General features: G+C 40.4%; 1 protein-coding gene across 9 annotated transcripts in view; it reads right to left on the reverse strand.

Moving 5' to 3' along the window:
• Positions 1-15922, reverse strand: part of HUWE1 (HECT, UBA and WWE domain containing E3 ubiquitin protein ligase 1) — a 173355-nt gene extending 157433 nt beyond the window's left edge. For 3 of the 9 annotated variants that reach the window (XM_059158500.1, XM_059158491.1, XM_059158494.1), the window contains exons 1-3: positions 15790-15922; positions 15483-15590; positions 9678-9812 (exon numbers count right to left, since the gene is read on the reverse strand). The gene's annotated coding sequence lies outside the window, so the exon portion shown is untranslated. Of the gene's footprint in view, positions 1-9677; positions 9813-12918; positions 13062-13154; positions 13354-15482; positions 15591-15789 lie in introns of those variants that run through there. The other 6 variants (XM_059158501.1, XM_059158495.1, XM_059158492.1 and 3 more) reach the window with 5 other exon arrangements.
• Positions 15923-16371: the final 449 nt, after the last annotated feature.

Raw genomic sequence — 16371 nt, forward strand, 5'->3', positions numbered from 1 at the left:
GAAATTCAGTCCTAGCTACAGGCTTATGGCATCCATAAATATGCACAAAAACACATGGCCAAATTGAAATGTCCCATGAAAGAGCTCAAAATTGACCCCATGTTGAAAAGTAACAGCCCTAGTCAAAAGGTCTTTCTGGGGGGGACTTCTCATTTACCTTTCTACTCTTTCTACTCCCCCAAAGCTTCCCCATTTTGGGGGGTAACTTCTTATTCTGTGCTTCTGTGGGTGACATCTGCTGGCACATTTAGAAACAGATTATAGTATAGCATACTGAAAATACTGGACTAGGTTAACCTGGATTCAATGCCCAACTCTACCACTAACCAGCAACCTTTGTTATCTTGGACAAATCATTTCCCCTAATCCAGGCCTATAAAGTAAAAGGAGTTTGATACAGTAATATCAAATACAGACTCTTATTCAGCTATTCTGTTGCACATGGAGAAGAGTGCCATTTTAAAGCCACTGGTTATTTGTTTTGCTAGAGGCAGAGATTTGAATTAACTGTGCAGGCAGTCTGACTTTACTTTTAAAAAGCAAAAATCTATGTAAGATCTATGTAAAAGGTTGTCTTCAAGTGGTATCTACATCCCTCCGGATTATACTCTTAAGGATGGTCTTGCCAGGACATTCAAGGAAATGTAAATAGCAGGGAAATGGAGCCCCAGATTAGGTCAAAAGACTACAAGGCACCATAGGTTGGAGGAGTCAAGCCAGCCCCTACAAAATACAGAAGTAGATATAGATGTAAGGAGAGAACCACCTATAGCAAGGATACTGGATCTGTCCAGATTTAAGCTCTTCTCTAACACTAACCTATCAAGGCTTACCCTGAGAAGCTATCATACTGTAAATCACATGGATCATACACTAAACTCACCATTGTGAATAATGTAGGACAGTGCTTGTAAAGGGCAATTTGATAGTAAGTATCCAAAGCCTTTTATATTTTTGCATTCCAGTTCTAGAAATTTCTTAAGGAAGTAAACATAATGTCACAAAGACATCTCACTCAGATGTTCTTAAGCTTCTTTCCTTTATTCAATACTTACTTACCAAATGGCCTACTGTGTGCTAGGAAGCATTCTTTAAATATCATGGAAAACTAGGACTTATAGGTCTGAAAATAGGAAACTGGTTAATAAATGATAAATTATGTACATCACAGAAAATAATAGAGCCATGAGAAGTATTATGTTGTCATAATACATTATGACAGGGAACAGAGATCAATAAAGTGGTAACAACAATTTAAAAATACCATTTTTATATTGGTTTGGAGAAACAGCTTTAAAAAAAAAAAAAGACAATTTAGGGACAACTGAGGAAATGTGACTACAGACTAGCTATTTAGATATTAAGGTAAAGAACAAATTTCCTAGGTGTGATAAACAGTATTGTAGATATTGTAGGTCCTTCTTAAGACATGCAGGCCGAAGGACTTAAGGATGAAATGTCACTTTTTTTTAAAGATGAAATGTCACTGTTACTTCATATGCTTCAGAAAAATTAAACACATATATGTACACATAAATCAAATATGGCAAATTTTAACTATTATTGGATATAGCCAGTGATATACAGATGCTCAATGTGCTATTCTTTCAGCATTTTTATGTTTGAAAATTTTCACAATAAAAAGCTGGAGGGAAGGTTATGAATTCCATTTTTAAAGAGTAAAGTTTTGGGGAGAGAAAGTATGCTTATGCTATACAGGGATAAAGAAGCCTTGGAAGAATATATTGTGTACCAGCATACTAACAGTATTTATCTGAATGGCAGGAGATTTCTGTGCTTATTTGTGTATGTTTTCAACAATAAACCATATAAACTGCTATAATCCTGAGAAACATTACTTAAAAATAAAGGCAGGAAGACATTTTCAAACACGAACTACAATAAAATGAACAAATGACTAAAGGCCCACTCCCAAAGCATTCTTATTAAATGATTTTACAAACTAAATAAGTATGTAAACAACTCCACACAAGTAATAAATTGCTGTGTGAACATCACAGTTTTTAAATTTCTACTTACATGAGTAATTTATACCGTTCTCGCAATATGAAAATTCAAGCAATTCATGGTAAAGATCGAGTGGGAAGGGGAATACCGAGTTAAAGTACTTAAGAATTTCCCCTCGGGCGCCTGGGTGGCTCAGTGGGTTAAGCCTCTGCCTTCGGCTCAGGTCATGATCTCAGGGTCCTGGGATCAAGGCCCACATCGGGCTCTCTGCTCAGCAGGGAGTCTGCTTCTCCCTCTCTCTGCCTACTTGTGATCTCTCTCTCTCTATTTCAAATAAATAAATAAAATCTTAAAAAAAAAAAAAAGAATTTCCCCTCAAATCATACCCCCCCCACTAAAAGATTGGAGGCAAAAATAAATGTTCAACTTATCAGTTCATGAGGAGAGGCGCGTAGGCGAAGGGTTTTGTTTTATTATTCTCTGTATTCTTTAGTGTATTTTAAGTTTCTCAGAAAAAGAAATGCAATTACAGAAAAAGCAAAAGGTCCTCTTGACCACTCCTTCCAAAAAATCAGTTTACCCTAGTTTTTAATATATAAATAGCAACATATAGTACATACTTATCTTACAGCTTGCCAAGTATCTTCACATAAACAGCTGTATTAACTTAAACCACTTGTGGGCAGTATTCTAAGACTATACTCTTCCCTGTATTTTTGCCATAACCTGTACCTAATTATGTTTTGCCAATCTAATGGTTAAAAAATATCTCATTTTAATTTGCATTTCTAGTATTTAGTTTGAGTATCTTTTCTTGTTACCAGACAGTTTTAGTTCCTATTCTGAGAAAAGCCTGTCCTTAATTTTCTACTGCTTTTATTTTTAAAATGTTACTCTTATCATTAAGACAGGAACACACCAACCAAAATGTTAATGATGACTGAATATTTTTGTGGGAGTACGAATCTTTTCCCAAAATAAGAACACATTTTCTAGTTCTTCCTAAATTAATTCAGTAACAGAAACTAGAAAATTATAAAAGTGGGTGAAAAAAAGCCTTTCAGATGCAAGTAGTACTTTTAGGATACCCTATTATAGGAGCACATAACACCCTAGAGGAACTCATAAAATCCAGCTTAAAGAAATAAACACACCTAAAGCACAAGTCTTGTTAAGAAATGAAATACTGGTTGAGGCTACTGATTCATTTGGGATACATTAACTAACTTCATTTTTAGAAAGCATATTTTGAGATCATGATGTACTTTTCATGTATCTTGTTTAAGCCCAACAAAATTCTGGGTTACATTCGCTGAAGCCCTCCTATAAACTGCTATTGCACATTTTGTTCACTCCTCCTCATTGTACTAATCCCTCTTACTATGATTTATAAGTCTCCCTCCCCTAGGAGACCATGCTACCCTCCACTCCCTAGTTGCTTATCTTGGAATTTCCAGTATCTGGCATTATTGAGTATGTCCTCAAATATTTGTTGAGAGAATGAGTTATCATCCTTATTTAAAGGATGAGGAAACTAGCTCAGTGATGAAATAATTTGCCCCAAGTAACATAGCTATTAAGTATTTATTTTACATAAATTACAATGGCCATAACTTTGTAGTATACTGTATAATTTAAACATTTTTAAGTAATGTATCATCTCACTTTAATGCCCACAGCAACTTATGAAGTAGGCTTTTTGATTACCATTTCATAGGTGAGAATGAAATATGGGGCACACACAAATCCTAGTTTATAAGAAGTTCAGCTGTCTCTTTACATACTTCATAAATCACTAATTGGATATAGGACCCTCTATCTCTATGTAGCAAACATCTTGGGGAATGACAGTTAAAGCAACAGGACAGAGACTGAAAATCAGTTTATAGGTCCATCTGAGGACCATAAACCGATATTGTAGTGTCAACCACATGTGCCACTCTGAAATCCGACCTTGGCCCAAAGGTTTTTCTTGATATTACCCTCTATTCACAGAAGACAACTGCAGGCTTTCACACAGATCAGCAGTCTCAAAGGCTGGGGATACAGAGCTAAGGAGAGCTTTGAAAAACAATAAGGTTACATCACACATGGACAAAGCAGGTGGAAAAGTGACAACATAAAGGAAAATGCTAAGGAACTTTAAACATTACCTCAGTCCTTAAATGGATTGTGAGTTTCTCAAGTGAAGAAACCAACTCTCATTCATTTTATGTCCCTAGCTCCTTGAACTTAAGAACACTCAGTAAATGGTTACTGAACTAAAAAGAGCTTAAGATGTGAGGGAAAAAGATGTATTAATTTTTTTAAATGGCTTTAAAATTTATTGAGCACTTACTATGTGCCATGTGTTATACTTCTGATAATATATAAAATGTTAAAAGGGTAATATTTACCTCTTTTCTAATCTGCTAGATACGGTGCTACTCAAGTATATTAACAGTGGTGATACTGATGACGATTAGGAAGACTCATTATGGGTTAAGGTTACTAAGGTTACAGCAGAACCTTGAACAGAACAAAGTTGAACAGTAGGGGGCTATGTAGATGTAAGGAGATCAAGGCAACCAACGTATTACACATCACCACAGAAGTAGATACGACCCTTTAGAGGGTATGAACATGACTCCTAATGCTTGGCAAAGAGAAAAACCACTCTGGTGACACCCACTTATCTTGGGCCAGACAAAGTCTGCCCCAAAATGACCAAAATATAAACCCTTTTCTTCCCCACCACTGATGATCCCAACACAGAGCTGAAGGGTCCAGATAGGCTTTGCTAACTGGCCATCAATTCACCACCGTGACTGCCCATCTCTGAGCTGTTGAAGGGGTTATGTGAAATTGTTAAAGAAATGACCATCTGCTGACCACATAGAGTATACTAACAGCCTAAATTACCCCACTTAACCCCGCAAATAAAGCGTTTTCCCCAGATGAAACAATGGATAGGTTAACTTGCCCAATATGACAGAACTATAAAAAAAATTAAAAATTCAGCATTTATCCTACCCTTCTTGTACAAATTATATCACTGAGTAACCTTAAAAAATTATTCCACCTAATACACAAAAACAAAATGACAGAGCTAGAACATCACCATTTTGATATTTCCAATAAACTAATCCATCTAAGCTTTAGGCAGAAATGGCTGTTAATATAAAAAAAAAACAAGACGTCATTACAACTTAATGAATGTTGTGCATAAATACACCACCGCCAATTCTTGCCAAAGGACATGAACCTGAATTTATAAAAGCCTCTGGATCCACTGTAAATTTGCAGGAAATGCAGAGGACAGACAAATGTAATAACTGTATTGAGTGTGCAATAAAGAAATTCAGTCTGTGGGAAACTCCACAGGTCAAACGGCCTAAGTTATTCAACAGATACAGTATAAGGAAAAGAAAGAAAGAAATGAAAGTTACAGGTATTTAAAATACATCAAGTTTTAAAAAGGAGACAAAGCAAATTATCCTGTTCAGGGGTGCACACTTGGATGATAAAAGCAGAACAATACAAGAGATTATTATAAAGTCAGAAAAGTAGACACTTTCTGGAGAGGGAAGTGATGTGGTAATGGCTGTACAACTGTGAACACATCAAAAATCACTATATGCAGGGCACCTGGGTGGCTCAGTGGGTTAAAGCCTCTGCCTTCAGCTCAGGTCATAATCCCAGGGTCCTGGGATCGAGCCCCGCATCAGGCTCTCTGTTCAGCAGGTAGCCTGCTTCCTCTTCTCTCTCTCTGCCTGCCTCTCTGCCTACTTGTGATCTCTGTCAAATTAATAAATAAAATCTTTAAAAAAAATCACTGTATGCTTCAAGTGGGCAAATCATATGGCATGGGGATTGTATCTCAATAAAACTGTTTTTAAAAAGTCTAAGACACCCCTGTTAAGCCAAGACACATGTTTAAAACAAAGCCTGGGGTGGAGCCCAAGAACTTGCACTTCTGACAAGTTCCCAGATGCTGCTGCTGCTGTCCATCTGGGGGCCACATTTTGAGAACCAATGCAACAAGGGATTTCAAAACTGCTTATATCTCAAAGTAGTACTAAACAGCACTAGAAAGTGAAGTGTTTTACTCAGGGACTAAGAAAACAGTCCAGGAAAAAAAAAAGTTAACACTCTGCAAAGCACTGTTCTATTCCAACTGATTCCCTGACCATCAACATCTGCATCTCCTAGGAACTTGCTGGAAATGCAAATTCTCAGGCCCCTTCCAGACCTATAGGATAGGAAGCTCTGGGGTTGGAGCTCAGCAATTTGTTTGAGCAAGCTCTCTAGGTGATTCTGACATTCCCAAAAGTTTCAGAGCTATTGTTCTAAGCACTTTATATGCATTAACTCAGCTAAACTCCAAAACCCTATGAAGTAGGTAATACTATTAGCATTTTACAGATTAAGAACTGTGGCACAGAGGTTAAATAATTTGCGCAAGATGACAAATGGTAAAAAATGAAGTCAGAACTTGAGCCTAGAGAGGCTGGTTCCAGAGTCCATGCTCTTAATCACTATGATGAAATATCTTTCCACCCACAAGAACTCAACTGGCAGAATGCAATAATGAAGAATTAGTGGAAGAAAAAAATACAAAGACCAGGAGAAATATGTCCCACTAAAAACACAGGCAAATAATCACAGCAAATAATGTTGTCATTAAAAAAGCAATCTTCCAGGGGCGACTGGGTGGCTCAGTGGGTTAAAGCCTCTGCCTTCAGCTCAGGTCATGATCCCAGAATCCTGGGATCGAGCCCCTGCATGGGCTCTCTGCTCAGCAAGGAGCCTGCTTCCTCCTCTCTCTCTGCCTGCTTGTGATCTCTATCAAATAAATAAATAAAATCTTTTTTTTTTTTTAAAAAGCAATCTTCCAAAAGCATTCCAAAACATAAGCAGCCATCAAATACAATATATCCCAGTATTTCCAGAACAATTATCTCAGATATCTAATTATAAGGATTTAAAATCTGGATTACGCTAAAGATGGCACATAAATTCAAGGCAGTTATGTTCACATTTACCAATCTTTAAAATCTAAATGATTATACAACAAGGTCATTCCAGAATAATTTGAATCTCCCTATTCCTAGTCCCTTTTAATCACTGTACAGTCAGAATGTAGGGGTTGAAAAAGAACTTTCACATTCCTCTAGTCCAATCAGCAATCCAGGCTGAACCATCTACAATAATGATCTTCTTATATTATCTTATATTACCTTCTGATATTCATTAAGAACCTAAAAAACAAATCCCAACTTTCTATAAAATCACATCCTGGGATCAATCCCATGTCACCACTGTAATTTTTAAAGCCAAATGATTAAAAACTTTTTAAGGGCATTAAAATGTGAAAATGTTCAATATTAACAGCCAAAACAAAACCTACAGTTGTTTTAGTCACAGAGAGCCACTCTTTCACACTATCTGAAAACATTTCTATAACCAGAAGACCAAGCTGGTTAACAAGTACATCAAGTTTTAGCAACTCAACCCCTATGACACATCAAATGAGAGAGCTTCCAAAGAATCTTCTGAGCTGAATTATCCCTGACATTAACATGTAAACATCTGGTAACCAGTCATTGAGGAAACAAGTCAGAGAACAACAATACAGCAAAACACCCAGAGCCCAAGCACTTGGGACTATCAACCTTATAGATAGTGAGACCACTGTAAAGCAGCCCAACATGGTTACAGCTACACAGCAAATTTTAACAATTTAACAGCAGGAAAGGCAACCTGGAATGTGAAGGGCAAACATTTTCAAAGCAACCAAGTTTGGTATTTCAATAATACTTTGAACCCATGGCTAAAAACACAACAAAAGAGAAAAAACCAACAGCATTTCCATTATAAACTTGTAGCTATTAAGAACCCTGGAAACAATTCAAATATTGAAATGCCTACTGCATAAAGCTCTGTTCCAAAAATCTAGTTATCCCAGATTGAAAACTCCGGATTAGAAGGTGTAAGTGACCTTGTTCAAACTTCTAGTAACTACAGAAAACTGAAGACAGGAGTAAATGTCTAACCATGATATCCAACACACTCAAAATTTTTTTGTTAAATGAATGGACTTCACTGGAATTCCCAAGAAATCACTTCTTTAAATAGTCACTTTTCAACCAGCGATCTGATTTTGCCATAATGAATAAAGAACTGAAAAGCCTGAACTCATGATCCATAGCACTGGTGATTCAAAATCATATTTTTATCTAAATACCTCAAAAACTTTCATTCATGATCTCTACCCTCTCTGCCCTTCAACTTGGAATCACTCTCATTTTAAAGGTAGGCTCAAGTGGCCTTTCTCTGCCAATATTTGTGCTTATGTCCAACTTCCATCCCCAGGTTTTGACTATGCAAGGGACAGATAGATCCCAAGATAACCAATTCTACACCTGGAAAGAAATGAACAGTTTAAAGGAATTTGTGCTGTCGATCACCATTTCCAAAATAAATAAAATGAAAACTAACAACAGAAAAACTATGGTTGCATATTAATAGCTGAAAATCAGGATGCAAGCAGAAGCTCTCAAAAACTGGTTAGTACTGCCATTTCAAAAACTATTATTAGAGCCAAAGAACTCATCACTAAGTCTTAACAGCTTAGAAGTTATGGGTCAGAGCAGCTGAGATACCAACATCAAAAGAATAAAAAGCAACATTGTAAGATAGTATAAAAATAACTAAACCACCTAAGGAAACTGAAACCATGAAAAATCCCAAAGGCACACTTAAGTCATTATCTAGGAAACATTAGCTTCTTCCATAAGGAGGCCTACTTTTCATGTGGAGCAGTAAGCAGGGCCAAGACATGGAACCAAGGTCAGGTATCAATTAAATCAGACTCTGCCACAGAAAAGGGAATCCATGACTAGTTATTTTGGGATAGTGCCTAGGCCAGCAGTATCAACTCCAACTAGGATACAGGAGATTACTGCTTTTGTTCCATTATAATGGGGGTCCTCCAAGGTCTTTAACTTAATAAGAACGTGTTAGATACCACTGCTGGGATACAATCACCAAATGTGAGGGAAGTTGCACAACAATTTCTTCAAAATATCAGAAGAAAAAAAGGTAGAGAGTCTGCAGATTAAAGTAGATTTAAGAAATATACATCTCCACCTTTGTGATAAATGGATTTTCTTTGGACCCTAATTCAAACTAAAATATGAACATTAGCTTCATATTTGATATCTTCAAAAATCACTTAATTTTTTGAGTTGTGATAATAGTTTTTGAGGTTATGTTAAAAGAGCCTTTCTCTTTCAGGCATATAAATATTTTTCAAGTAAAAATATGACAGCAGGGATTTATTTCAAAATAATAGATGGGGACAGTAGGTATAAGTACAGATGAAGCAGAATGGCTACAAGCTGGTAACTGTTAAAACTGGTGATAGATACACAGAGGGATCATTATACTACCTGATTTCTGTATGTTTGATTTTTCATAACTCTTTGATAAAGAACTGATTAGACATAATATCTTACAACTTTTTTTGAATGGAGCTTTAAGTGATTTAAAAATCACATACAGACGGACTTCATTTAAACAATAACGAGAGAAGCAGCCAATGCCACATCAGATCCAAACAATGAAAGAAACCAAAGTAGCTCAATTACAGAATGGAAATATATACCCCCCACCTCCACTCCATGAAGTAAAATATAAATACTACCCAAAGATCTACAAAAACTAACCTAAAATCACAGCCAATCATACTCATCCTGGTGGGAAATCCCAAACTTCTCCAACAGCTTCCTGAACCTTCTGACCAAGTTGGTCTGCTAGTTCCTCTGGAGTACTAACCCACTCAGGTCAGACTACTGGAGGACCTACCAAAAAAAGGGTGGGGAGAAAGAGATAACACATTTATTAGGGTGTAGGGGAGTTAACCATTCTATCAATGTTCAAACATGATCACAGTTATTATTTCTTAAGCAATAGCCCACACATACCAATTTTTATTTTTAAGGACCTGCTTTAAGCAGCAACAAGAATTCAGAACCAACAGCCAACACTCTGAAAACTCAACTCAGTTCTCAACCCAAATGAAATGATAGGGGATAGTAATTACAATTTTATATCCTCACTATAAACTGATACTAAGGCAATATTAAATTTATTATTTTCTTGTGGAAAAAAATCTGCACTCATAAAAACTACTCTTCACCTTCACACATGCTTTTTGGGCATACTGGGAGACAACTGATAAACACCTGGGAAACAGGTTGAACTTTACCACTGAAGCTTAGACAAAGCTTCTGACTGCTATTGCCACTCCTTCCGCTCTCTCTCTCCTTAAAGATCTACTAGAATAAATTATACCTTTTAGGTCACACCTAGATTTATTTATTTATTTATTTCCAGATTTATTCTAGTCCTGAATGACAAGAATCAAATTAAGATTTAGTTAATTACTGATTCATTGCTTGACCCACTGTAAAAAACTCCAAGGCAGTATCTCAAAACAGAAAGTGATCTCCTGTCCTCCAATGAAAAAGAGAATATTCTATTACCTCCAAAGCACCTTAAATTAAACAAAGCAAACCCTAAAGCTCAAAACTAGTGCCTACACAGTTAATTACCAGATGGTTCCCATGGTAGATCTTTAATCCTACATAAACTTTTCACCATCATGTTCCTGTTTCAAGCCCCATCACCCGCCCAAGGTTAAGAGTAATAGATGAAAGTGTTCAGTTTAATATTGGTCTAATCAAAATATTAACAGTAAGAAAAACTACCTCCAAATCGAATACACTCACTTCTATTTAAAAAGAATGCTGGAAAATATAAAATGGCAAAACACAACAGGAGGTAGTGCATTAAAGAACTGGTAGTAATTCATTATGGGAAATAAGCTTGGTATTCCAAACAACTTTCCTAAATTCTCTCAGATAGGAATTACCCTGTGCAGGTATAGCCAAATAGCAGATCCCCACACTGATCTGAGGAACCAAAGAAAGGAAGCTGGGGAAAAGCAGTATGAACACTTGAAAACTAGCTGGCAGAAGTTCCTTGATTACTGTGAAAAGCATAGCAACAAATTTCATCTTTGAATGAATAACAGAACAAACTCTTTTTGAAGCAGTGGAAAGAGGGACTGGGCAAGGGATGAGGCATTCCTTCTAAAAGGCAGAACACCTGGGTGTGGTTCTTGACAGGAACCTTATGGCCAGTGGTTATTTCAAGCTAGTGACTTTGCAATTAAATTCCTAGACTAGTAGATTAAGAGAGATGGAAATCACAATCAAACACCAAGAACCACGGGAAATAAAGAATTTGGCCCATGAGTAGGGAAAAACTACAAAAATGACGGGGCTGGCCTAGAAATATACTGAAAATGTACAATTAGAGGAATAAAAAATCTTCTTCTTTTCCAGATCATAAAACTATCATATGACACAGATCAGTCTTCCAACCTATTCTCACACCTAGAAAAAGTAACCACAATTTATTGTGTACTACCATAAGCTGGGCACTTTACAAATTGTCGAATTCTAGTAACTGTGTTACTATCTATTGTACAGATGAGAAAACTGAGAATCTGAAAATTTGCCCAAAGTTCGACGTGAACACAAAGCACAGTTATTTCTACCATACCAGGGTGCCTCCCTTGAATGGACAATGTTGAGGTCTCCTCAATCTACTCAACATTGGGGTTAACAGAAAACAATGCCGACAAGCAATCTACAAAGAAAACAAATGATAGGGAATCATCCATAGTAATGGTGGAATGGGGGAAGGGAAGAGAAAAAAGTAGAACAGGGCAGTGACTGAGGGTCAGAAAATAATCAAAGCTATTTTATTTTCTAGCACATGGAGGAGGGGAAACGTAGTGGAGCCTGACAGGAGGGTATCTTCTCTCTAGCGGATTCAACTCTTGAAAAAAGAACACGGGGGTGGGAAGATAATTAAATGAGACGCATGTTAAGATATGGTTAGTAGCAAAGACAGAGGTCCACAGACCTAGAGGACTCAAGAACTCAGAGCAAGGCAGGGAAAAGGGGAGGTTCCCGAGCTTGCAAAGAGGGATGGCAGGGGACAGAGAAGGACAAAAAGTTGGTTTACTGGAGGATTATCTTCTACAGCCTTTTCTTTACTTTTTTTTTTTTGAAGAGGGGTGTTATGAGGAAGGAAAGGCTAAGAGCCCCAAGAACAAGAGGTCTGCAATCATCCAGTCACCAACCCATTCATTGTTCCATCTAAGAGCGGTCGAGCAGTCTGCAAAGTTGCAGAAATCTGTCCTGTACTTGAATCAGGGTCATACAAGCATGAAGACCCGAGGAAATGGAAGGCTACCATATAATTCCATCCACAAAGATGGGAGTAAATGCACGGAACGTGAAAGGCTCTACTCAAGTCTTGCGTCAAGGGGACCAATAGAAGAGGGAGACAGTCCTGGTTAAGGGGCTTGGACTAAGCTCTTCCTTAGAAGGGTTGGGGTGGGGGTTACAGGGAAAAGCTTTGTCTCCTCTTATTAAATACGAGCATTAAATATCCATGTGGATGAGGTCAGAATTAGGGGGAAAGGGGGAGGAGTACGTCAGAGACACCGAAGCTTGACCCCTAAATCTTAGTTAAAAGACCAAAGCAGTTGGACAACTGGAGCCCACCTCAACTCAAGAAAAATTAGGAGATTTTTTTGGGCTGCGGAAGGGGCGGAGAACAGAGGCAGGCCTGAAAAAAGGTAGTAGGGAGACAACCAGTCGTCATTGATTGGTCCCCTTTCCCCCACCGCCCAATCTAACCCCCAGCCCCACTCTCTAACTCACTCCAGGACTCCCGCTCCCCACCCTTCCCAACCCGCCCACTGCGGTGGCAACAACGGAGGCGTTGACCGATTGGTGGGGCAAAGGCGGGCCCACACGCGACGGAGGCCCGGGAAATGGTGTCGCCTCGCACAGAGACGGCGTGGTCTTTGCCTCAGGTTCGGCTTACCAGCACCTCGGTGTTTCGCCAACAGTCACCTCCTTAACGTTGGGTGCTTGGGAAGCGTCACAAACGCGGATAGCCAACACCTCAGTCTCCGGTCCTGGCCGGACAGACATCAGCTTCCGCCGCCATCTTAACAGCAGGCGGACCGACCCTAGTCACTGCCCCCCCCTACCCCAAGCTACCTCCGCCACCTCCAACGGATCCCACGAGGACGTAACCCCGCTCGCGCGAGAACTCACCGGCTAAGAACAGCACGAGTCGAAGACGCTGCTGCCGCCTCCGCAGCTGCTGCAGTCCGTAGGTGAACCGCGGCCGCCTCCGCGCGATCCCGCGAGAACCTCTTACCGGACGGGAAAAGCCTGAGCCCAGCCCTTCCCAGACCCCTCCTCCCACCAAAGCCGAAGTCGCTACGGATCCGCTCTCACCCTACGCGAAGCGAAAAGCAAATGACGCACAACCCCACGAAGCACTGAGGGGCGGAGCCAATCTGCCGCCGCCGGCTCCCGCATGCGCCGAGAAAACTATCGCGATATTACGCTTTAGTCTCTGCGAGACCTTCGAATTCACCGCAGGATGCCGCCCGCGCCTCGTCTTTAGGAAACACGAGATCTCGCGAGACCTAGCGCACGCTCCTAAAAAGGAGAGAGGCGGGGTTTCAATGAAAATGACTGGGAGTTTTTCGGGGGAAGGGAGGAACCTCCCGTCCTGCAGGGATCTCGCCTACCACGAGGTTTCCGACCCACTGCGGAGCTGGCTGCCAAACATCGCGATGACACAGCTCAGCGCCAAATCTCGGCCATGTCCTGAAAACTGCCTCCGCCCCCGATCTAAGGTGTCTAGAGCCTAGTGCTTGAGGAAAATTTAAAAAGTCAACCTGTTTATTCTCACGCTTCCGGGCAGAGCTGTACCAATTAGCCAAACTCCATTCTGGAAGAGGAGCAATGGGTCCCCCATTGTTACCTGCCTCCAGTAATCACATATTATCCTGGACTAACACATAAAAGACGTTCAGTCTCACAAAAAGCTCGCAAATGCAAATGAAAACAATGACATAACATTTTTGGCCCATTAGATCGGGGAAAAATTTTTTTAAGACATAATATCCTCTTTCCCTCGCCGCACTGCAGGTTAACCTGAATCCATTTTAACGTAACGAAAGGCTCATATCGTTAGTTCCAGCACTAAAGCCACTAATTTTTAACTCCGGACGCTTTACCTTGGCTTAACCAAAAGATCATAAAGTGTTTTTCGCCAAACAAAGGAGTATGCCCTCAAAGGAAAATTCAAGCTTGGGGGGGGGGGCGTGCTTGCAGTTTTTAATATGGCAGTTTTTCCACGTCTAGCCAACAATGTTTCTCCAATAAATCTTGGATCCAATCTGGCTCGATTTGTGGGCTTTTCTCTTCTAATGCATTGTTCTGTCCATTCTCATTTAAATATTGTTCCTTTGGAGTGCATTTTAATAGATGGTAGTACAAATACTCCCATCTTATCTTTTAAAATATTTTCTCGGTTATTCTTAGCCATCTTTTTTTCTGGATGAACTTTAGAATCACATTAAGTTCCAAAAACTTGGCATATTTATTGACATTCCATCAATTGTATAAATCGACATAGGAAAAATGGTCATCACTACAAAATTGAGCCTTCTTATCAAGAAGCATGGTATCCCTTCTCCGTGTATGCAAACATTCTTTTATTATATATCTCAATAAAGTTTTGTAGTTTACTTCTAGGGTTTTTGTTTTTCATTTTTCTTGCTACTGCGAATGGGGTTATTATATTAAATTTTTGAAATGCTTATCGCTTATAGATATTTGATATTTGCGTACTTTTGTAATCCGACAAATAAAAAATATGTTCAATTTCACTGGTAATCAGAAAAATGCAAATGAAAACAATGACATACCATTTTTTGCACTTCAAATTGGCCCAAATTACAAAGATTGATAATTATTCATGTTGGCACATCTGTGGAAAAATGGGCAATGTTGCACAACATTGGAGAGTGTAAAACAGTATAGCCTTTTGCGAAGGCAATTTGGACAAATATATCAAAATTCCAAATGCATATACACTTTGAGAGTAGCGATTACTCTTCTAAGAATTTCTCCTACGGAAATACTCATACATGTGCATGAAACGTATATATACAAACCCATTCATTATAGCGTTGCTTGTAATAGCCCCCTCCCCCCTTCAAAGGGAAACAAGCTAATGTATATCAATCGGGAAATGGTTAAATCAACTGTAGTACAATCGTACAATGCAGCTGTTTACAAATGAGATAAATTCAGATTCCCTGATATAGGAAGATCTACAAGACATATTAAGTTTTTAAAAAGCAATTAGTCGAAATGAATGTGCGTGTGTGTGTGTGTGTGTAGTACCATTTAGATACCAAAACATACATATACAACACCTAGTAGTTACCCGCGAAGCCTGCCTGCCTGCCCCTCACCTTCCCCCTCCTCTGAGGCCGCCTTCCGAGAGCCTGTGAGAGAAACGCCGAAGGCCCGGCCTCTACTCCCTCTCTAGGGCCACTTGGCCACGACTAATGCCGGTACCTCGCATCCCCACTGTCAGCACTGTCAGCCGCTCTCCCGCCGCGCTGCCTGCCGCTGCCCTGCTGCCCCTGAAGATGCAGCTAGCTTTCTGCTGGCGCCGGCTGAGGCCTGGGGGAGGGGAGAGAAGGCGGGGTTGAGGGAGGGTTGGGGCAGGCCACCGGGCCCCTTCACCAGCCTCTCGGGCTGGCTCCCCAAGGCCGCCACCTCCGCCACTCCGCGCAGGGTCCCGTGGGAACAACCCTCCGCAAGGAGCAGAGAACCGCCTCGCGAGCAGAGCGCGCCCCCCAACCCGGGGGAAGACGCTCACCTCGGTGGCAGTAGCTCCGCAGGGCCCGCAGAAGGGTGCCAGGTCCTCGGCCCTGCTTCAGCCCCGCATTAGCCCAGCTCCCCTCGCTCGCCCTCCGCGGAAAACCTACCCCTCCGGCTCTCCCCACACCCGATCTGAGGCTCCACCCCCTCGCTTGAGAAGCCCCGCCCCTGCCCCTCCGGCGGGCACTCCCTCCGCGGTGGAGCAGAGTCCCCTTTAGGGGACTGCGCCTGAGCTCTTCGCGGTCCAACGAACCCAATGGTAGAGGATAGTAGGGTCGCTAGGGAATTGGATTTGATTCGTGGTACGATGGGAGCCACTGAAGGGTGACGTGATTTGATTTGATTTACCTTTAAAAATTAATCTCTCCAGCTGCCTTGTGAAGAATAGGGGGCGAGAGGGCAAGCAGGGACACGGTGTGGAGTGCTGGAGACGACGGGGACGCCCACTACAGTGAATCCCCCCGGCAAACCCTTAGAACACTTTCTCCAGGCACTTAGTAAGCTCTCAATAAACATTCTCTTTATTGTTCCTCTTGGTATTATTTGGGGTGGTAGTGCGATTGGCAGAGTTTATAAAGGA

Source organism: Mustela lutreola, chromosome X (assembly GCF_030435805.1).
Source record: "Mustela lutreola isolate mMusLut2 chromosome X, mMusLut2.pri, whole genome shotgun sequence".
NCBI classification, from domain to species: Eukaryota; Metazoa; Chordata; class Mammalia; order Carnivora; family Mustelidae; genus Mustela; species Mustela lutreola.